General features: G+C 42.1%; 10 non-coding genes and 4 pseudogenes across 10 annotated transcripts; all 14 read left to right on the forward strand.

Moving 5' to 3' along the window:
- Positions 1 to 986: 986 nt before the first annotated feature.
- Positions 987 to 1,104, forward strand: LOC120930133. The gene has a single exon (XR_005747638.1). It is a non-coding gene; the product is annotated as a U5 spliceosomal RNA (small nuclear RNA).
- Positions 1,105 to 3,393: 2,289 nt separating this feature from the next.
- On the forward strand, positions 3,394 to 3,514 carry LOC120930125 (annotated as a pseudogene).
- Positions 3,515 to 4,840: 1,326 nt separating this feature from the next.
- LOC120930131 lies at positions 4,841 to 4,960 on the forward strand. The gene has a single exon (XR_005747637.1). It is a non-coding gene; the product is annotated as a U5 spliceosomal RNA (small nuclear RNA).
- Positions 4,961 to 8,100: 3,140 nt separating this feature from the next.
- On the forward strand, positions 8,101 to 8,220 carry LOC120930128. The gene has a single exon (XR_005747635.1). It is a non-coding gene; the product is annotated as a U5 spliceosomal RNA (small nuclear RNA).
- Positions 8,221 to 9,188: 968 nt separating this feature from the next.
- On the forward strand, positions 9,189 to 9,308 carry LOC120930129. The gene has a single exon (XR_005747636.1). It is a non-coding gene; the product is annotated as a U5 spliceosomal RNA (small nuclear RNA).
- A 602-nt stretch (positions 9,309 to 9,910) lies between these two features.
- Positions 9,911 to 10,031, forward strand: LOC120930106 (annotated as a pseudogene).
- A 971-nt stretch (positions 10,032 to 11,002) lies between these two features.
- On the forward strand, positions 11,003 to 11,119 carry LOC120930123. The gene has a single exon (XR_005747631.1). It is a non-coding gene; the product is annotated as a U5 spliceosomal RNA (small nuclear RNA).
- A 970-nt stretch (positions 11,120 to 12,089) lies between these two features.
- Positions 12,090 to 12,210, forward strand: LOC120930107 (annotated as a pseudogene).
- A 601-nt stretch (positions 12,211 to 12,811) lies between these two features.
- LOC120930124 lies at positions 12,812 to 12,931 on the forward strand. Its single transcript, XR_005747632.1, has one exon. It is a non-coding gene; the product is annotated as a U5 spliceosomal RNA (small nuclear RNA).
- Positions 12,932 to 13,534: 603 nt separating this feature from the next.
- LOC120930126 lies at positions 13,535 to 13,651 on the forward strand. Its single transcript, XR_005747633.1, has one exon. It is a non-coding gene; the product is annotated as a U5 spliceosomal RNA (small nuclear RNA).
- A 245-nt stretch (positions 13,652 to 13,896) lies between these two features.
- LOC120930096 lies at positions 13,897 to 14,013 on the forward strand. Its single transcript, XR_005747612.1, has one exon. It is a non-coding gene; the product is annotated as a U5 spliceosomal RNA (small nuclear RNA).
- Positions 14,014 to 15,711: 1,698 nt separating this feature from the next.
- On the forward strand, positions 15,712 to 15,832 carry LOC120930104 (annotated as a pseudogene).
- Positions 15,833 to 16,072: 240 nt separating this feature from the next.
- On the forward strand, positions 16,073 to 16,192 carry LOC120930118. The gene has a single exon (XR_005747627.1). It is a non-coding gene; the product is annotated as a U5 spliceosomal RNA (small nuclear RNA).
- A 3,492-nt stretch (positions 16,193 to 19,684) lies between these two features.
- On the forward strand, positions 19,685 to 19,804 carry LOC120930113. Its single transcript, XR_005747622.1, has one exon. It is a non-coding gene; the product is annotated as a U5 spliceosomal RNA (small nuclear RNA).
- Positions 19,805 to 22,805: the final 3,001 nt, after the last annotated feature.

Consider the following 22,805-nt stretch of genomic DNA (forward strand, 5'->3'; position numbering starts at 1 on the left):
GAGATTTTTTCTATATAATCCTTGTATGTACATAAAGATATACACGTGTAGTTTACCAGGCACATATTTTCCCTCTTTCATTAGAGGGTTTTTTCACATGACACTCCCATTCACTGATTGGTTTGTCAACTAATTAGACAATTAGACACCATATGTTTTCTTAGGTCTTCAGTCATATGGTCTCATTAAGGTTGTATATATATTTGTTATCATTTTTTTTTTTTTTTAGCTATGACTAAGCACTAGTGTTAGTGCGAAATGCGTCAGCAGTTGGGTTTTATTTTATTTCACTTTGCTGTGACTTGTAGTGCTGTCCTTTTTTAAATAAAGGCTACAATTTGTTCAGTGTGCGGCTGTCCAGAGACATTCTTTGTTCCTGCTTTGCTAAGTGCATTGCCTGCACCTGAGTTGTTTACAAACGGTGGATGTTCGTCTGGGTTTCCACCTGGAGCGGCAATTCCCCTTTCCTACTGCTGGCACTGGGTAGCTAAAGTTCATTGAGGGAACCATGAATGTCAACATGTATTGTGACATACTGAAGCAGAGCATGATCCCTTCCTTTCAGAGACTGGGCCGCAGGGCAGTATTACATGATAACGACCCCAAACACACCTCCAAGACAGCCACTGCCTTGCTAAAGAAGCTGAGGGTAAAGGGGACGGACTGACCAAGCATTTCTCCAGACCTAAACCCTATTGAGCATCTGTGGGGCATTCTCAAGTAGAAGGTGGAGGAGCACAAGGTCTCTAACATCCACCAGCTCTGTGATGCCATCATGGAGGAGTGGAAGAGGACTCCAGTGGCAACCTGTGAAGCTCTGGTGAACTCCATGCCCTAGTGCTGGAAAATAACGGTGGCCACACAAAATATTGGCACTTTGGGCCCAATTGCCTGCTGATTCCTGCCCCCATGTAGCTGCACAGACATGAAAATTAGGCTGTCTTGGAGTAAACATGAGTTGAATATTATCTGTGTTCTTCCAGGTTAAACTCTGGTATCTCTTTAGAATGAATACATTTTTTGCCTTTTACTAAAGATTTTTGTAAAGAGGACTAACTGGGCCTCCTTGGTAAAAAAATAGCTTGAGTTCCTTTGATTTGGAAAGGCACACAGATGATGATGATGTTGTTGTTGTTGGTGGTGGTGTTAAACGTGGCCTAGAAAACAATTTGATGGTCTTGATCCACCTACGCATATATTAACGCCCCGGGGGATCAGGGTTTGGGTCCCTCTTCACAGGAGGACCACTTGACGTTGCACCCATCTGCACGTTTTTGTGAACACTCTTTATGTGTGTGCACATTTTTCTGCACCAGGTGGAGTTTTTTGGGTGTGTTCACACGCCATAGGCTTTTAAAAAAAAAAAAAAAAAATCCTTCTCTCTAGAATGCAATCCTTATTTGGCTGTGAGGACGCAGTGTTAAATTGGATTAGATCCTTCCTGTCCGAAAGAACACACTCCATAAAAATCATTGACCTGCGGGGTACCTCAGGGCTCTGCCCTTTCTCCCTTATTCTTTAACTGCTACATGCGCCCACCTACCGACCTCATTACCAGCTATGGTCTAGGCTGCCAGATCTATGCGGATGACACACAGATCTTGGCAGACCTTGCAAGTGGACCTAATATGCCTGAGCAGCTGAATAAGGGATTATCTAACATCCAACAATGGATGGACTCAAACAGGCTAGGCCTTAACGCCGACAAAACTGAGCTTTTGCTGATCGGCCCACAGGCCAACTCTACCTTTTTACCTGCCTGGCCATTCTCGTTTGGCCCTGCCCCAACTCCAGCTAAGCAGGCAAAAAATCTGGGTATCATTTTTGATGCTGAACTAAGCTTCGTACCTCACGCAAACTATTGCATAAAATCAGAAAACTATCATCTGCAATTATTACGGAAAATTAAGAATCTCTTCACTCAGCACAACCGTATGATCTTAGTTCATGGACTTATCCACTCTAGGTTAGATTGTTCTAATGTTTTCTTTCTAGGGCTCCCACAGAAGTGGATAAAACGATTGCAGATTACACAGAATCATGCTGCAAGACTAGTCACAAACTGCCCAAGGCGGAATCACATCTCCCCGGTGCTTAAGAATCTACACTGGCCCCCGATAGCAAAACGGGTTGAGTTCAAGGCACTCTGTCTGGTGTTTCGGGCCTATTGGCAACTAGGTCCGATGTACTTATCGAATATGACACAACACTACTGTCCACCCAGAGAGCTTCGCTCGACTGACGCCCTGTTAGCAATTATTAAATCTAGTCGATCAGCTTCAAAAGGTGGTCGCCGGCTCCAAACACTGGGGAACTCTCTTTGGAACCAGCTCCCTCATCAGCTCCGAGCATCCTCCTCCTTGATGGCCTTCCGTAAGGGCTTGAAAACACTTATTTTTTCACAAGCCTACAGATAGAGACTTGGCCTTTCAAGCCCTTAGCAGGACGCTGCCTTAATCCCAGGCTGCGGTCCATGGTCAGGGATTAGGGATAGGCTTTTTGTGCCCTGACACCCCCCCCCTTCTTTTTATATTTCTGTTTATTTCTTGTCTGTACCCCTCTTTTACTTAGATGTCCTAGTTTCTTCTTTTTGCTCTTGGGAACTGGATGCCCCCAGCTTGTTGGTAAGCGCTTAGAAGCGAGTTTCACAACTCGCATTCGGCGCTCTATAAGTATTTATTCCAATCCAATCCAATCCAATAAATATTTTGCCTTTAACTAAAGATTTTTGTGAAGAGGGCCTACTGGGCCTCCTTGGTAAATAATAGCTTGAGTTCCTTTGATTTGGAAAGGCACGCAGATGAATTTGTTGGTGGCAGTGGTAAACCTGGCCCAGAAAACAATTTGATGGTCTTGATCCACCTACGCATATATTTGCCACAAATTCCATGGCCGCGTGCCTTTTATTGTTCTGATGAATCCGATTGTTATGCGTGCCTGCTGATTCCCGCCCCCATGTAGCTGCACAGATATGCAAATGAGGCTGTCTTGGAGTCACCATGAGTTGGACAGCATCTGTGTTATGCCGGGTTAAACTTTGGTTTCTCTTTTGAATCAATACATTTTTTTGCCTTTTACTAAAGATTTTTGTGAAGAAGACCAACCGGGCCTCCTTGGTAAATAATAGCTTGAGTTCTTTTGATTTGGAAAGGCATGCAGATGACGTTGTTGTTGGTGGCAGTGGAAAACGTGGCCTAGAAAACGATTTGATGGTTTTGATCCACCTACGCATATATTTGCCACCAATTCCATGGCAGTGTGCCTTTTATTGTTTTGATGAATCCGATTGTTATGCGTGCCTGCTTGTTCCCGCCCCATGTAGCTGCACAGATATGCAAATGAGGCTGTCTTGGAGTCACCATGAGTTGGACAGCATCTGTGTTATGCCGGGTTAAACTTTGGTTTCTGTTTAGAATCAATAAATCTTTTGCCTTTTACTAAAGATTTTTGTGAAGAGGACCAACCGGGCCTCATTGGTAAATAATAGCTTGAGTTCCTTTCATTTGGGAAGGCACGCAGGTGATGTTGTTGTTAGTGGCAGTGGTAAACGTGGCCTAGAAAACAATTTGATGGTCTTGATCCACCTATGCATATGTTTGCCACCAATTCCATGGCCATGTGCCTTTTATTGTTTTGATGAATCTGATTGTTATGCATGCCTGCTGATTCCTGCCCCCATGTAGCTGCACAGACATGCAAATTAGGCTGTCTTGGAGTCACCATGAGTTGAACAGCATCTGTGTTCTGCCAGGTTAAACTTTGGTTTCTCTTTAGAATCAATACATTTTTTTGCCTTTTACTAAATATTATTGTGAAGAAGACCAACCGGGCCTCCTTGGTAAATAATAGCTTGAGTTCCTTTGAATTGGAAAGGCACGCAGATGATGTTGTTGTTGGTGGCAGTGGTAAACGTGGCCTAGAAAATGATTTGATGGTTTTGATACACCTACGCATATATTTGCTACCAATTCCATGGCAGTGTGCCTTTTATTGTTTTGATGAATCTGATTGTTATGCATGCCTGCTGATTCCTGCCCCCATGTAGCTGCACAGACATGCAAATTAGGCTGTCTTGGAGTCACCATGAGTTGAACAGCATCTGTGTTCTGCCAGGTTAAACTTTGGTTTCTCTTTAGAATCAATACATTTTTTTTTGCCTTTTACTAAAGATTTTTGTGAAGAGGACCAACCGGGCCTCCTTGGTAAATAATAGCTTGAGTTCCTTTGATTTGGAAAGGCACGCAGATGACGTTGTTGTCGGTGGCAGTGGTAAACGTGGCCTAGGAATCAATTTGTTGGTCTTGATCCACCTACGCATATATTTGCCACCAATTCCATGGCCGCGTGCCTTTTATTGTTCTGATGAATCCGACTGTTATGCGTGCCTGATGATTCTCGCCCCATGTAGCTGCACAGATATGCAAATGAGGCTGTCTTGGAGTCACCATGAGTTGGACAGCATCTGTGTTATGCCGGGTTAAACTTTGGTTTCTCTTTAGAATCAATACATTTTTTTTTTGCCTTTTACTAAAGATTTTTGTGGAGAGGACCAAACGGGCCTCCTTGGTAAATAATAGCTTGAGTTCCTTTGATTTGGAAAGGCACGCAGGTGTTGTTGTTGGTGGCAGTGGTAAACGTGGCCTAGAAAACAATTTGTTGGTCTTGATCCACCTACGCATATATTTGCCACCAATTCCATGGCCGCGTGCCTTTTATTGTTCTGATGAATCCGATTGTTATGCGTGCCTGCTGATTCCCGCCCCATGTAGCTGCACAGATATGCAAATGAGGCTGTCTTGGAGTCACCATGAGTTGAACAGCATCTGTGTTATGCCGGGTTAAACTTTGGTTTCTCTTTAGAATCAATTAATCTTTTGCCTTTTACTAAAGATTTTTGTGAAGAGTACCAAACGGCCCTCCTTGGTAAATAATAGCTTGAGTTCCTTTCATTTGGAAAGGCACGCAGGTGATGTTGTTGTTGGTGGCAGTGGTAAACGTGGCCTAGAAAACGATTTGATGGTCTTGATCCACCTATGCATATGTTTGCCACCAATTCCATGGCCGTGTGCCTTTTATTGTTTTGATGAATCTGATTGTTATGCATGCCTGCTGATTCCTGCCCCCATGTAGCTGCACAGACATGCAAATTAGGCTGTCTTGGAGTCACCATGAGTTGAACAGCATCTGTGTTCTGCCGGGTTAAACTTTGGTTTCTCTTTTGAATCAATACATTTTTTGCCTTTTACTAAAGATTTTTGTGAAGAGGACCAACCGGGCCTCCTTGGTAAATAATAGCTTGAGTTCTTTTGATTTGGAAAGGCACGTAGATGATGTTGTTGTTGGTGGCAGTGGTAAACGTGGCCTAGAAAATGATTTGATGGTTTTGATCCACCTACGCATATATTTGCCACCAATTCCATGGCAATGTGCCTTTTATTGTTTTGATGAATCTGATTGTTATGCATGCCTGCTGATTCCTGCCCCCATGTAGCTGCACAGACATGCAAATTAGGCTGTCTTGGAGTCACCATGAGTTGAACAGCATCTGTGTTCTGCCGGGTTAAACTTTGGTTTCTGTTTAGAATCAATACATTTTTTTTTTTGCCTTTTTCTAAAGATTTTTGTGAAGAGGACCAACCGGGCCTCCTTGGTAAATAATAGCTTGAGTTCCTTTGATTTGGAAAGGCACGCAGATGACGTTGGTGGCAGTGGTAAACGCGGCCTAGGAAACAATTTGTTGGTCTTGATCCACCTACGCATATATTTGCCACCAATTCCATGGCCGCGTGCCTTTTATTGTTCTGATGAATCCGACTGTTATGCGTGCCTGCTGATTCTCGCCCCATGTAGCTGCACAGATATGCAAATGAGGATGTCTTGGAGTAACCATGAGTTGGACAGCATCTGTGTTATGCCGGGTTAAACTTTGGTTTCTCTTTAGAATCGATACATTTTTTTTTTTGCCTTTTACTAAAGATTTTTGTGAAGAGGACCAAACGGCCCTCCTTGGTAAATAATAGCTTGAGTTCCTTTCATTTGGAAACGCACGCAGGTGATGTTGTTGTTGGTGGCAGTGGTAAACGTGGCCTAGAAAACAATTTGATGGTCTTGATCCACCTATGCATATGTTTGCCACCAATTCCATGGCCGTGTGCCTTTTATTGTTTTGATGAATCTGATTGTTATGCATGCCTGCTGATTCCTGCCCCCATGTAGCTGCACAGACATGCAAATTAGGCTGTCTTGGAGTCACCATGAGTTGAACAGCATCTGTGTTCTGCCGGGTTAAACTTTGGTTTCTCTTTTGAATCAATACATTTTTTGCCTTTTACTAAAGATTTTTGTGAAGCGGACCAACCGGGCCTCCTTGGTAAATAATAGCTTGAGTTCTTTTGATTTGGAAAGGCACGTAGATGACGTTGTTGTTGGTGGCAGTGGTAAACGTGGCCTAGAAAAGAGTTTGATGGTCTTGATCTACCTACGCATATATTTGCCACTAATTCCATGGCAGTGTGCCTTTTATTGTTTTGATGAATCTGATTGTTATGCATGCCTGCTGATTCCTGCCCCCATGTAGCTGCACAGACATGCAAATTAGGCTGTCTTGGAGTCACCATGAGTTGAACAGCATCTGTGTTCTGCCGGGTTAAACTTTGGTTTCTGTTTAGAATCAATACATTTTTTTTTTTTGCCTTTTACTAAAGATTTTTGTGAAGAGGACCAACCGGGCCTCCTTGGTAAAAAATAGCTTGAGTTCTTTTGATTTGGAAAAGCACGCAGATGACGTTGTTGTTGGTGGCAGTGGTAAATGTGGCCTAGAAAATGATTTGATGGTTTTGATCCACCTACGCATATATTTGCCACCAATTCCATGGCAGTGTGCCTTTTATTGTTTTGATGAATCTGATTGTTATGCATAACTGCTGATTCCTGCCCCCATGTAGCTGCACAGACATGCAAATTAGGCTGTCTTGGAGTCACCATGAGTTGAACAGCATCTGTGTTCTGCCGGGTTAAACTTTGGTTTCTCTTTAGAATCAATACATTTTTTTTTGCCTTTTACTAAAGATTTTTGTGAAGAGGACCAACCGGGCCTCCTTGGTAAATAATAGCTTGAGTTCCTTTGATTTGGAAAGGCACGCAGATGACGTTGTTGTTGGTGGCAGTGGTAAACGTGGCCTAGGAATCAATTTGTTGGTCTTGATCCACCTACGCATATATTTGCCACCAAATCCATGGCCGCGTGCCTTTTATTGTTCTGATGAATCCGACTGTTATGCGTGCCTGATGATTCTCGCCCCATGTAGCTGCACAGATATGCAAATGAGGCTGTCTTGGAGTCACCATGAGTTGGACAGCATCTGTGTTATGCCGGGTTAAACTTTGGTTTCTCTTTAGAATCAATACATTTTTTTGCCTTTTACTAAAGATTTTTGTGAAGAGGACCAACCGGGCCTCCTTGGTAAATAATAGCTTGAGTTCCTTTGATTTGGAAAGGCACGCAGATGACGTTGTTGTTGGTGGCAGTGGTAAACGTGGCCTAGGAATCAATCTGTTGGTCTTGATCCACCTACGCATATATTTGCCACCAATTCCATGGCCGCGTGCCTTTTATTGTTCTGATGAATCCGACTGTTATGCGTGCCTGATGATTCTCGCCCCATGTAGCTGCACAGATATGCAAATGAGGCTGTCTTGGAGTCACCATGAGTTGGACAGCATCTGTGTTATGCCGGGTTAAACTTTGGTTTCTCTTTAGAATCAATACATTTTTTTGCCTTTTACTAAAGATTTTTGTGAAGAGGACCAACCGGGCCTCCTTGGTAAATAATAGCTTGAGTTCCTTTGATTTGGAAAGGCACGCAGATGACGTTGTTGTTGGTGGCAGTGGTAAACGTGGCCTAGAAAACAATTTGTTGGTCTTGATCCACCTACGCATATATTTGCCACCAATTCCATGGCCGCATGCCTTTTATTGTTCTGATGAATCCGATTGTTATGCGTGCCTGCTGATTCCCGCCCCATGTAGCTGCACAGATATGCAAATGAGGCTGTCTTGGAGTCACCATGATTTGGACAGCATCTGTGTTATGCCGGGTTAAACTTTGGTTTCTCTTTAGAATCAATTAATCTTTTGCCTTTTACTAAAGATTTTTGTGAAGAGGACCAAACGGCCCTCCTTGGTAAATAATAGCTTGAGTTCCTTTCATTTGGAAAGGCACGCAGGTGATGTTGTTGTTGGTGGCAGTGGTAAACGTGGCCTAGAAAACGATTTGATGGTCTTGATCCACCTATGCATATGTTTGCCACCAATTCCATGGCCGTGTGCCTTTTATTGTTTTGATGAATCTGATTGTTATGCATGCCTGCTGATTCCTGCCCCCATGTAGCTGCACAGACATGCAAATTAGGCTGTCTTGGAGTCACCATGAGTTGAACAGCATCTGTGTTCTGCCGGGTTAAACTTTGGTTTCAATTTTGAATCAATACATTTTTTCCCTTTTACTAAAGATTTTTGTGAAGAGGACCAACCGGGCCTCCTTGGTAAATAATAGCTTGAGTTCTTTTGATTTGGAAAGGCACGTAGATGACGTTGTTGTTGGTGGCAGTGGTAAACGTGGCCTAGAAAAGAGTTTGATGGTCTTGATCTACCTACGCATATATTTGCCACTAATTCCATGGCAGTGTGCCTTTTATTGTTTTGAGGAATCTGATTGTTATGCATGCCTGCTGATTCCTGCCCCCATGTAGCTGCACAGACATGCAAATTAGGCTGTCTTGGAGTCACCATGAGTTGAACAGCATCTGTGTTCTGCCGGGTTAAACTTTGGTTTCTGTTTAGAATCAATACATTTTTTTTTTTTGCCTTTTACTAAAGATTTTTGTGAAGAGGACCAACCGGGCCTCCTTGGTAAATAATAGCTTGAGTTCCTTTGATTTGGAAAGGCAGGCAGATGACGTTGTTGTTGGTGGCAGTGGTAAACGTGGCCTAGAAAACAATTTGTTGGTCTTGATCCACCTACGCATTTATTTGCCACCAATTCCATGCCCGTGTGCCTTTTATTGTTCTGATGAATCCGATTGTTATGCGTGCCTGCTGATTCCCGCCCCATGTAGCTGCACAGATATGCAAATGAGGCTGTCTTGGAGTCACCATGAGTTGGACAGCATCTGTGTTATGCCGGGTTAAACTTTGGTTTCTCTTTAGAATCAATTAATCTTTTGCCTTTTACTAAAGATTTTTGTGAAGAGGACCAAACGGCCCTCCTTGGTAAATAATAGCTTGAGTTCCTTTCATTTGGAAAGGCACGCAGGTGATGTTGTTGTTGGTGGCAGTGGTAAACGTGGCCTAGAAAACGATTTGATGGTCTTGATCCACCTATGCATATGTTTGCCACCAATTCCATGGCCGTGTGCCTTTTATTGTTTTGATGAATCTGATTGTTATGCATGCCTGCTGATTCCTGCCCCCATGTAGCTGCACAGACATGCAAATTAGGCTGTCTTGGAGTCACCATGAGTTGAACAGCATCTGTGTTCTGCCGGGTTAAACTTTGGTTTCAATTTTGAATCAATACATTTTTTTGCCTTTTACTAAAGATTTTTGTGAAGAGGACCAACCGGGCCTCCTTGGTAAATAATAGCTTGAGTTCTTTTGATTTGGAAAGGCACGTAGATGACGTTGTTGTTGGTGGCAGTGGTAAACGTGGCCTAGAAAACAATTTGTTGGTCTTGATCCACCTACGCATATATTTGCCACCAATTCCATGGCCGTGTGCCTTTTATTGTTCTGATGAATCCGATTGTTATGCGTGCCTGCTGATTCCCGCCCCATGTAGCTGCACAGATATGCAAATGAGGCTGTCTTGGAGTCACCATGAGTTGGACATCATCTGTGTTATGCCGGGTTAAACATTGGTTTCTCTTTAGAATCAATAAATCTTTTGCCTTTTACTAAAGATTTTTGTGAAGAGGACCAACCGGGCCTCCTTGGTAAATAATAGCTTGAGTTCCTTTCATTTGGAAAGGCACGCAGGTGATGTTGTTGTTGGTGGCAGTGGTAAATGTGGCCTAGAAAACAATTTGATGGTCTTGATCCACCTATGCATATGTTTGCCACCAATTCCATGGCCGTGTGCCTTTTATTGTTTTGATGAATCTGATTGTTATGCATGCCTGCTGATTCCTGCCCCCATGTAGCTGCACAGACATGCAAATTAGGCTGTCTTGGAGTCACCATGAGTTGAACAGCATCTGTGTTCTGCCGGGTTAAACTTTGGTTTCTCTTTTGAATCAATACATTTTTTGCCTTTTACTAAAGATTTTTGTGAAGAAGACCAACCGGGCCTCCTTGGTAAATAATAGCTTGAGTTCTTTTGATTTGGAAAGGCACGTAGATGACGTTGTTGTTGGTGGCAGTGGTAAACGTGGCATAGAAAAGAGTTTGATGGTCTTGATCCACCTACGCATATATTTGCCACTAATTCCATGGCAGTGTGCCTTTTATTGTTTTGATGAATCTGATTGTTATGCATGCCTGCTGATTCCTGCCCCCATGTAGCTGCACAGACATGCAAATTAGGCTGTCTTGGAGTCACCATGAGTTGAACAGCATCTGTGTTCTCCCGGGTTAAACTTTGGTTTCTGTTTAGAATTAATACATTTTTTTTTTTTTTTGCCTTTTACTAAAGATTTTTTGTGAAGAGGACCAACCGGGCCTCCTTGGTAAATAATAGCTTGAGTTCCTTTGATTTGGAAAGGCAGGCAGATGATGTTGTTGTTGGTGGCAGTGGTAAACGTGGCCTAGAAAACAATTTGTTGGTCTTGATCCACCTACGCATATATTTGCCACCAATTCCATGGCCGCGTGCCTTTTATTGTTCTGATGAATCCGATTGTTATGCGTGCCTGCTGATTCACGCCCCATGTAGCTGCACAGATATGCAAATGAGGCTGTCTTGGAGTCACCATGAGTTGGACAGCATCTGTGTTATGCCGGGTTAAACTTTGGTTTCTCTTTAGAATCAATAAATCTTTTGCATTTTACTAAAGATTTTTGTGAAGAGGACCAACCGGGCCTCCTTGGTAAATAATAGCTTGAGTTCCTTTCATATGGAAAGGCATGCAGGTGATGTTGTTGTTGGTGGCAGTGGTAAACGTGGCCTAGAAAACAATTTGATGGTCTTGATCCACCTAAGCATATGTTTGCCACCAATTCCATGGCCGTGTGCCGTTTATTGTTTTGATGAATCTGATTGTTATGCATGCCTGCTGATTCCTGCCCCCATGTAGCTGCACAGACATGCAAATTAGGCTGTCTTGGAGTCACCATGAGTTGAACAGCATCTGTGTTCTGCCGGGTTAAACTTTGGTTTCTCTTTTGAATCAATACATTTTTTTTGCCTTTTACTAAAGATTTTTGTGAAGAAGACCAACCGGGCCTCCTTGGTAAATAATAGCTTGAGTTCATTTGAATTGGAAAGGCACGCAGATGACGTTGTTGTTTTTGGCAGTGGTAAACGTGGCCTAGAAAACGATTTGATGGTTTTGATCCACCTACGCATATATTTGCCACCAATTCCATGGCAGTGTGCCTTTTATTGTTTTGATGAATCTGATTGTTATGCATGCCTGCTGATTCCTGCCCCCATGTAGCTGCACAGACATGCAAATTAGGCTGTCTTGGAGTCACCATGAGTTGAACAGCATCTGTGTTCTGCCGGGTTAAATTTTGGTTTCTGTTTAGAATCAATACATTTTTTTTTGCCTTTTACTACAGATTTTTGTGAAGAGGACCAACCGGGTCTCCTTGGTAAATAATAGCTTAAGTTACTTTGATTTGGAAATGCACGCAGATGACGTTGTTGTTGGTGGCAGTGGTAGACGTGGCCTAGAAAAAAGTTTCATTGTTTTGATCCACCTACGCATATATTTGCCACCAATTCCATGGCCGTGTGCCTTTTATTGTTCTGATGAATCCGATTGTTATGCGTGCCTGCTTGTTCCCGCCCCATGTAGCTGCACAGATATGCAAATGAGGCTGTCTTGGAGTCACCATGAGTTGGACAGCATCTGTGTTATGCCGGGTTAAACTTTGGTTTCTCTTTAGAATCAATAAATCTTTTGCCTTTTACTAAAGATTTTTGTGAAGAGGACCAACCGGGCCTCATTGGTATATAATAGCTTGAGTTCCTTTCATTTGGGAAGGCACGCAGGTGATGTTGTTGTTGGTGGCAGTGGTAAACGTGGCATAGAAAACAATTTGATGGTCTTGATCCACCTATGCATATGTTTGCCACCAATTCCATGGCCGTGTGTCTTTTATTGTTTTGATGAATCTGATTGTTATGCATGCCTGCTGATTCCTGCCCCCATGTAGCTGCACAGACATGCAAATTAGGCTGTCTTGGAGTCACCATGAGTTGAACAGCATCTGTGTTCTGCCGGGTTAAACTTTGGTTTCTCTTTAGAATCAATACATTTTTTGCCTTTTACTAAAGATTTTTGTGACGAGGACCAAATGGGCCACCTTGGTAAATAATAGCTTAAGTTCCTTTGATTTGAAAAGGCACGCAGATGATGTTGTAGTTGGTGGCAGTGGTAAACGTGGCCTAGAAAATGATTTGATGGTTTTGATCCACCTACGCATATATTTGCCACCAATTCCATGGCAGTGTGCCTTTTATTGTTTTGATGAATCTGATTGTTATGCATGCCTGCTGATTCCTGCCCCCATGTAGCTGCACAGACATGCAAATTAGGCTGTCTTGGAGTCACCATGAGTTGAACAGCATCTGTTTTCTGCCGGGTTAAACTTTGGTTTCTCTTTAGAATCAATTAATTTTTTGCCTTTTACTAAAGATTTTTGTGAAGAGGACCAACCGGGCATCTTTGGTAAATAATAGCTTGAGTTCTTTTCATTTGGAAAGGCACGCAGGTGATGTTGTTGTTGGTGGCAGTGGTAAACGTGGCCTAGAAAACAATTTGATGGTCTTGATCCACCTACGCATATGTTTGCCACCAATTCCATGGCCATGTGCCTTTTAATGTTTTGATGAATCTGATTGTTATGCATGCCTGCTGATTCCTGCCCCCATGTAGCTGCACAGACATGCAAATTAGGCTGTCTTGGAGTCACCATGAGTTGAACAGCATCTGTGTTCTGCCGGGTTAAACTTTGGTTTCTCTTTTGAATCAATACATTTTTTTGCCTTTTACTAAAGATTTTTGTGAAGAGGACCAACCGGGCCTCCTTGGTAAATAATAGCTTGAGTTCCTTTGATTTGGAAAGGCACGCAGATGATGTTGTTGTTGGTGGCAGTGGTAAACGTGGCCTAGAAAATGATTTGATGGTTTTGATCCACCTACGCATATATTTGCCACCAATTCCATGGCAGTGTGCCTTTTATTGTTTTGATGAATCTGATTGTTAGGCATGCCTGCTGATTCCTGCCCCCATGTAGCTGCACAGACATGCAAATTAGGCTGTCTTGGAGTCACCATGAGTTGAACAGTGTCTGTGTTCTGCCGGGTTATGCTCTGGTTTCTTTTTACAATGAATAAATCTTTTGCTTTTTACTAAGGATTTTTGTGGGTAGGAACAGCTGGGCCTCCTTGTCAAAAAATAGTTTGAGTTCCTTTGATTTGGAAAGGCGCGCAGACAATTTTAATGTTGGTGGTGGTGGTAAATGTGGCCTAGAAAACGATTTTATGGTTTTTGATCCACCTACGCATATATTTGCCACCATTTTCATGGCTGTGTGCCTTATATTGTTTTGATGAAGCCGATTATTACGCGTGACTGCTGATTCCTGCCCCCATGCAGTTGCACAGATATGTAAATTAGGGTGTCTTGCAGTCACCATGAGTTTAACAGTGTCTGTGTTCTGCCGGGTTATGCTCTGGTTTCTTTTTGGAATGAATAAATCTTTTGCCTTTTACTAAAGATTTTTGTGGGGAGGAACAACTGGGTCTCCTTGTAGAAAAATAGCTTGAGTTCCTTTGATTTGGAAAGGCGCGCATACATTTTTAATGTTGGTGGTGGTGGTAAATGTGGCCTAGAAAACGATTTGATGGTTTTGATCCACCTACGCATATATTTGCCACCTTTTCCATGGCCGTGTGCCTTTTATTGTTCTGTTGAATCCGATTGTTATGCGTGCTTGCTTGTTCCTGCCCCATGTAGCTGCACAGATATGCAAATGAGGCTGTCTTGGAGTCACCATGAGTTGGACAGCATCTGTGTTATGCCGGGTTAAACTTTGGTTTCTCTTTAGAATCAATACTTTTTTTTTTTTTTTGCCTTCTACTAAAGATTTTTGTGAAGAGGACCAACCGGGCCTCCTTGGTAAATAATAGCTTGAGTTCCTTTCATTTGGAAAGGCACGCAGGTGATGTTGTTGTTGGTGGCAGTGGTAAACGTGGCCTAGAAAACAATTTGATGGTCTTGATCCACCTATGCATATGTTTGCCACCAATTCCATGGCCGTGTGCCTTTTATTGTTTTGATGAATCTGATTGTTATGCATGCCTGCTGATTCCTGCCCCCATGTAGCTGCACAGACATGCAAATTAGGCTGTCTTGGAGTCACCATGAGTTGAACAGCATCTGTGTTCTGCCGGGTTAAACTTTGGTTTCTGTTTAGAATCAATAATTTTTTTTTTTTTGCCTTTTACTAAAGATTTTTATGAAGAGGACCAACCGGGCCTCCTTGGTAAATAATAGCTTGAGTTCCTTTGATTTGGAAAGGCACGTAGATGACGTTGTTGTTGGTGGCAGTGGTAAACGTGGCCTAGAAAAGAGTTTGATGGTCTTGATCCACCTACACATATATTTGCCACTAATTCCATGGCAGTGTGCCTTTTATTGTTTTGATGAATCTGATTGTTATGCATGCCTGCTGATTCCTGCCCCCATGTAGCTGCACAGACATGCAAATTAGGCTGTCTTGGAGTCACCATGAGTTGAACAGCATCTGTGTTCTGCCGGGTTAAACTTTGGTTTCTGTTTAGAATCAATAATTTTTTTTTGCCTTTTACTAAAGATTTTTGTGAAGAGGACCAACCGGGCCTCCTTGGTAAATAATAGCTTGAGTTCCTTTGATTTGGAAAGGCACGCAGATGACGTTGTTGTTGGTGGCAGTGGTAAACGTGGCCTAGAAAACAATTTGTTGGTCTTGATCCACCTACGCATATATTTGCCACCAATTCCATGGCTGCGTGCCTTTTATTGTTCTGATGAATCCGATTGTTATGCGTGCCTGCTGATTCCCGCCCCATGTAGCTGCACAGATATGCAAATGAGGCTGTCTTGGAGTCACCATGAGTTGGACAGCATCTGTGTTATGCCGGGTTAAACTTTGGTTTCTCTTTAGAATCAATAAATTTTTTGCGTTTTACTTAAGATTTTTGTGAAGAGGACCAACCGGGCCTCCTTGGTAAATAATAGCTTGAGTTCCTTTCATTTGGAAAGGCACGCAGGTGTTGTTGTTGGTGGCAGTGGTAAACGTGGCCTAGAAAACAATTTGTTGGTCTTGATCCACCTACGCATATATTTGCCACCAATTCCATGGCCGCGTGCCTTTTATTGTTCTGATGAATCCGATTGTTATGCGTGCCTGCTGATTCCCGCCCCATGTAGCTGCACAGATATGCAAATGAGGCTGTCTTGGAGTCACCATGAGTTGGACAGCATCTGTGTTATGCCGGGTTAAACTTTGGTTTCTCTTTAGAATCAATAAATCTTTTGCCTTTTACTAAAGATTTTTGTGAAGAGGACCAACCGGGCCTCCTTGGTAAATAATAGCTTGAGTTCCTTTCATTTGGAAAGGCACGCAGGTGATGTTGTTGTTGGTGGCAGTGGTAAACGTGGCCTAGAAAACAATTTGATGGTCTTGATCCACCTATGCATATGTTTGCCACCAATTCCATGGCCGTGTGCCTTTTATTGTTTTGATGAATCTGATTGTTATGCATGCCTGCTGATTCCTGCCCCCATGTAGCTGCACAGACATGCAAATTAGGCTGTCTTGGAGTCACCATGAGTTGAACAGCATCTGTGTTCTGCCGGGTTAAACTTTGGTTTCTCTTTAGAATGAATAAATCTTTTGACTTTTACTAAAGATTTATGTGAAGAGGACCAACCGGGCCTCCTTGGCAAATAATAGCTTGAGTTCTTTTGATTTGTAAAGGCACGTAGATGACGTTGTTGTTAGTGGCAGTGGTAAACGTGGCCTAGAAAAGAGTTTGATGGTCTTGATCTACCTACGCATATATTTGCCACTAATTCCATGGCCGTGTGCCTTTTATTGTTTTGATGAATCTGATTGTTATGCATGCCTGCTGATTCCTGCCCCCATGTAGCTGCACAGACATGCAAATTAGGCTGTCTTGGAGTCACCATGAGTTGAACAGCATCTGTGTTCTGCCGGGTTAAACTTTGGTTTCTGTTTAGAATCAATACATTTTTTTTTTTGCCTTTTACTAAAGATTTTTGTGAAGAGGACCAACCGGGCCTCCTTGGTAAATAATAGCTTGAGGTCCTTTGATTTGGAAAGGCACGCAGATGACGTTGTTGTTGGTGGCAGTGGTAAATGTGGCCTAGGAAACAATTTGTTGGTCTTGATCCACCTACGCATATATTTGCCACCAATTCCATGGCCGCGTGCCTTTTATTGTTCTGATGAATCCGACTGTTATGCGTGCCTGATGATTCTAGCCCCATGTAGCTGCACAGATATGCAAATGAGGCTGTCTTGGAGTCACCATGAGTTGGACAGCATCTGTGTTATGCCGGGTTAAACTTTGTTTTTTCTTTAGGATCAATTAATCTTTTGCCTTTTACGAAAGATTTTTGTGAAGAGTACCAACTGGGCCTCCTTGTTAAATAATAGCTTGAGTTCTTTTATTTGGAAAGGCACGCAGGTGATGTTGTTGTTGGTGGCAGTGGTAAACGTGGCCTAGAAATCAATTTGATGGTCTTGATCTACCTACGCATATGTTTGCCACCAATTCCATGGCCATGTGCCTTTTATTGTTTTGATGAATCTGATTGTTATGCATGCCTGCTGATTCCTGCCCCCATGTAGCTGCACAGACATGCAAATTAGGCTGTCTTGGAGTCACCATGAGTTGAACAGCATCTGTGTTCTGCCGGGTTAAACTTTGGTTTCTCTTTTGAATCAATTCATTTTTTTGCCTTTTACTAAAGATTTTTGTGAAGAGCACCAACCGGGCCTCCTTGGAAAATAATAGCTTGAGTTCCTTTGATTTGGAAAGGCACGCAGATGATGTTGTTGTTGGTGGCAGTGGTAAACGTGGCCTAGAAAATGATTTGATGGTTTTGATCCACCTACGCATATATTTGCCACCAATTCCATGGCAGTGTGCCTTTTATTGTTTTGATGCATCTGATTGTTATGCATGCCTGCTGATTCCTGCCCCCATGTAGCTGCACAGACATGCAAATTAGGCTGTCTTGGAGTCACCATGAGTTGAACAGCATCTGTGTTCTGCCGGGTTAAACTTTGGTTTCTGTTTAGAATCAATACATTTTTTTTTGCCTTTTACTAAAGATTTTTGTGAAGAGGACCAACCGGGCCTCCTTGGTAAATAATAGCTTGAGTTCCTTTCATTTGGAAAGGCACGCAGGTGTTGTTGTTGGTGGCAGTGGTAGACGTGGCCTAGAAAACAATTTGTTGGTCTTGATCCACCTACGCATATATTTGCCACCAATTCCATGGCCGCGTGCCTTTTATTGTTCTGATGAATCCGATTGTTATGCGTGCCTGCTGATTCCCGCCCCATGTAGCTGCACAGATATGCAAATGAGGCTGTCTTGGAGTCACCATGAGTTGGACAGCATCTGTGTTATGCCGGGTTAAACTTTGGTTTCACTTTAGAATCAATTAATTTTTTGCCTTTTACTAAAGATTTTTGTGATGAGGACCAAACGGCCCTTCTTGGTAAATAATAGCTTGAGTTCCTTTCATTTGGAAAGGCACGCAGATGACGTTGTTGTTGGTGGCAGTGGTAAATGTGGCCTAGGAAACAATTTGTTGGTCTTGATCCACCTACGCATATATTTGCCACCAATTCCATGGCCGCGTGCCTTTTATTGTTTTGATGAATCTGATTGTTATGCATGCCTGCTGATTCCTGCCCCCATGTAGCTGCACAGATATGCAAATGAGGCTGTCTTGGAGTCACCATGAGTTGGACAGCATCTGTGTTATGCCGGGTTAAACTTTGGTTTCACTTTAGAATCAATTAATTTTTTGCCTTTTACTAAAGATTTTTGTGATGAGGACCAAACGGCCCTCCTTGGTAAATATTAGCTTGAGTTCCTTTCATTTGGAAAGGCACGCAGGTGATGTTGTTGTTGGTGGCAGTGGTAAACGTGGCCTAGAAAACAATTTGATGGTCTTGATCCACCTATGCATATGTTTGCCACCAATTCCATGGCCGTGTGCCTTTTATTGTTTTGATGAATCTGATTGTTATGCATGCCTGCTGATTCCTGCCCCCATGTAGCTGCACAGACATGCAAATTAGGCTGTCTTGGAGTCACCATGAGTTGAACAGCATCTGTGTTCTGCCGGGTTAAACTTTGGTTTCTCTTTTGAATCAATACATTTTTTGCCTTTTACTAAAGATTTTTGTGAAGAGGACCAACCGGGCCTCCTTGGAAAATAATAGCTTGAGTTCCTTTGATTTGGAAAGGCACGCAGATGATGTTGTTGTTGGTGGCAGTGGTAAACGTGGCCTAGAAAATGATTTGATGGTTTTGATCCACCTACGCATATATTTGCCACCAATTCCATGGCAGTGTGCCTTTTATTGTTTTGATGAATCTGATTGTTATGCATGCCTGCTGATTCCTGCCCCCATGTAGCTGCACAGACATGCAAATTAGGCTGTCTTGGAGTCACCATGAGTTGAACAGCATCTGTGTTCTGCCGGGTTAAACTTTGGTTTCTGTTTAGAATCAATACATTTTTTTTTGCCTTTTACTAAAGATTTTTGTGAAGAGGAAAAACCGGGCCTCCTTGGTAAATAATAGCTTGAGTTCCTTTCATTTGGAAAGGCACGCAGGTGTTGTTGTTGGTGGCAGTGGTAAACGTGGCCTAGAAAACAATTTGTTGGTCTTGATCCACCTACGCATATATTTGCCACCAATTCCATGGCCGCGTGCCTTTTATTGTTCTGATGAATCCGATTGTTATGCGTGCCTGCTGATTCCCGCCCCATGTAGCTGCACAGATATGCAAATGAGGCTGTCTTGGAGTCACCATGAGTTGGACAGCATCTGTGTTATGCCGGGTTAAACTTTGGTTTCACTTTAGAATCAATTAATTTTTTGCCTTTTACTAAAGATTTTTGTGACGAGGACCAACCGGGCCTCCTTGGAAAATAATAGCTTGAGTTCCTTTGATTTGGAAAGGCACGCAGATGATGTTGTTGTTGGTGGCAGTGGTAAACGTGGCCTAGAAAACGATTTGATGGTTTTGATCCACCTACGCATATATTTGCCACCAATTCCATGGCAGTGTGCCTTTTATTGTTTTGATGAATCTGATTGTTATGCATGCCTGCTGATTCCTGCCCCCATGTAGCTGCACAGACATGCAAATTAGGCTGTCTTGGAGTCACCATGAGTTTAATAGCATCTGTGTTCTGCCGGGTTAAACTTTGGTTTCTCTTTAGAATGAATAAATCTTTTGACTTTTACTAAAGATTTTTGTGAAGAGGACCAACCGGGCCTCCTTGGCAAATAATAGCTTGAGTTCTTTTGATTTGTAAAGGCACGTAGATGACGTTGTTGTTAGTGGCAGTGGTAAACGTGGCCTAGAAAAGAGTTTGATGGTCTTGATCTACCTACGCATATATTTGCCACTAATTCCATGGCAGTGTGCCTTTTAATGTTTTGATGAATCTGATTGTTATGCATGCCTGCTGATTCCCGCCCCATGTAGCTGCACAGATATGCAAATGAGGCTGTCTTGGAGTCACCATGAGTTGGACAGCATCTGTGTTATGCCGGGTTAAACTTTGGTTTCTCTTTAGAATCAATAAATCTTTTGCCTTTTCTAAAGATTTTTGTGAAGAGGACCAACTGGGCCTCCTTGGTAAATAATAGCTTGAGTTCCTTTCATTTGGAAAGGCACGCAGTTGTTGTTGGTGGCAGTGGTAAAAGTGGCATAGAAAACAATTTGATGGTCTTGATCCACCTACGCATATGTTTGCCACCAATTCCATGGCCGTGTGTCTTTTATTGTTTTGATGAATCTGATTGTTATGCATGCCTGCTGATTCCTGTCCCCATGTAGCTGCACAGAAATGCAAATAAGGCTGTCTTGGAGTCATCATGAGTTGAACAGCATCTGTGTTCTGCTGGGTTAAACTTTGTTTTTTTCTTTGGAATCAATACATTTTTTTTGCCTTTTACTAAAGATTTTTGTGAAGAGGACCAAATGGGCCTCCTTGGTAAATAATAGCTTGAGTTCCTTTGATTTGGAAAGGCACGCAGATGACGTTGGTGGCAGTGGTAAACGTGGCCTAGAAAACAATTTGTTGGTCTTGATCCACCTACGCATATATTTGCCACCAATTCCATGGCAGTGTGCCTTTTATTGTTTTGATGAATCTGATTGTTATGCATGCCTGCTGATTCCTGCCCCCATGTAGCTGCACAGACATGCAAATTAGGCTGTCTTGGAGTCACCATGAGTTGAACAGCATCTGTGTTCTGCCGGGTTAAATTTTGGTTTCTGTTTAGAATCAATACATTTTTTTTTGCTTTTTATTAAAGATTTTTGTGAAGAGGACCAACCGGGCCTCCTTGGTAAATAATAGCTTAAGTTCCTTTGATTTGGAAATGCACGCAGATGACGTTGTTGTTGGTGGCAGTGGTAGACGTGGCCTAGAAAACAGTTTCATTGTTTTGATCCACCTACGCATATATTTGCCACCAATTCCATGGCCGTGTGCCTTTTATTGTTCTGATGAATCCGATTGTTATGCGTGCCTGCTTGTTCCCACCCCATGTAGCTGCACAGATATGCAAATGAGGCTGTCTTGGAGTCACCATGAGTTGGACAGCATCTGTGCAATTACAATTTTGGGGGGTAGAAAAATATAACCCCTCATGGAGAGGGAGTCACAAGATTCGTACAATTAGTCAAAAGGAATCTAAATGGATTCATACTATGCGTACACTTGTACCGGGCGGTATGAACGTTGAATTTGACCTCAACTGTTTTCTTAGTAACTTTTGATTTATTTCAGCCACTCTGTGTATATTTAGAGAATAGTCTATACATGATGATCAACAGGAATACTTAAGATAGAAATATCGTTTATATATAGAGATTGTGGGTATGTGATGCGACAAACCAGGTGTGCGACCCCCCCTATATATATATAATTTTTTTGGTTTTTTATATATATATTATGGTTTTTTTATATATATATTTTTATATATTTTTATATACAAATATCTATCATCTGGATTACAGTATTTTATAGTTTTATATATTTTTATATTTTTTATATATTAACTATGAATTTTAAATACTGCGTTATAAAACGTTTAGTATTTTTTTCATAATATATATTTTTAACAATCTATAGGTCTGTTTTAATGCGATTGCTATCACCATTTTTGATAAATTTGTATATTTATAATGAATTAAGTTTCCCACAGCATAATTGTTTGAGAGGATTTATTCCCATATTCATACCTTTGGGATGGGAACGACTATTTCCTTTTTCCTCCCGTAGCTGTGGAAATATACATTTCTACTATACATTTTAACATGTATTTTTAACTGGTAAATATATATGCATGCGTGTCCGATATACAGCGGTGAATATGAATCAATGTTGCAGTCTAGCGAGTTTTTACACTTAGTTGCCATGGAGATATGTATCGTCTAATAAACTCCAAGCGGAGCTATGCCATTCCAATGCAGTGTATATACATATCACTTGGACTTCAAGAAAATGGCAGCGATACTATTTCCGGTTCCTCGGATATATAAACAATAGAACGTCCGCCAATCAGATGCCCCAGATGAAGACACGTGACGTCGTGTCGTAACGCGTAGGGATTGGCGTACACCTGGAGTGACGTAAGCCGGCGCTGTGAACGCCGCTCATTTTGAAATTTTGCTGCACATTTGTATTTTTTAATGTAAGCACAGGTTTTTTCGTTTAATAAATCACAACCTGGTTTACTGTGCTTCACTATCGGAGGTTCCTTCTTTGTTCCCTCTCTCCATTGTATGTATTTGGGCGGAGTACTATACGGATCTATAGACGCTGTGCCAGCTCAAGGGGAGAAAGGACAGGGACTACTCTTTAAGGATTGCCACGGTGTGAGAGATCTGATGCTCATCTATATCTACCTAGAGGTAAGAGGCTAGTGAGCCTAGTGGAGGATTCGATCTTCACCTGCTGGTCACTCACTTTACATCTAATCCAGCATATTCAGCATATTGATTGGATCATTTGGCAGATCTTATACAATTTTGATTTGTATTTAATAATAACTCTTTCACCAAATTTGTTTCACTGAAGGATTCGTTTTGGCTTTTTTCCACATCACTTTTATTTACCATTTTTTGGTTCGGATTTGTATTTTATTTTAATTTCAGTATTTTTTGACACTATTTGAGCAGGACTGAGCTCTCTTATACCACTTGTACACACGGACTATTTAGTGGATATATATTTACCCATTCAGTGTTATTTCACTTTTATTTGTGTTTATATTTATGTGTCACAGCAATGTGAGATACGTTGCG

This window comes from Rana temporaria, chromosome 2 (genome assembly GCF_905171775.1).
Source record: "Rana temporaria chromosome 2, aRanTem1.1, whole genome shotgun sequence".
In the NCBI taxonomy this organism is placed as follows: domain Eukaryota; kingdom Metazoa; phylum Chordata; class Amphibia; order Anura; family Ranidae; genus Rana; species Rana temporaria.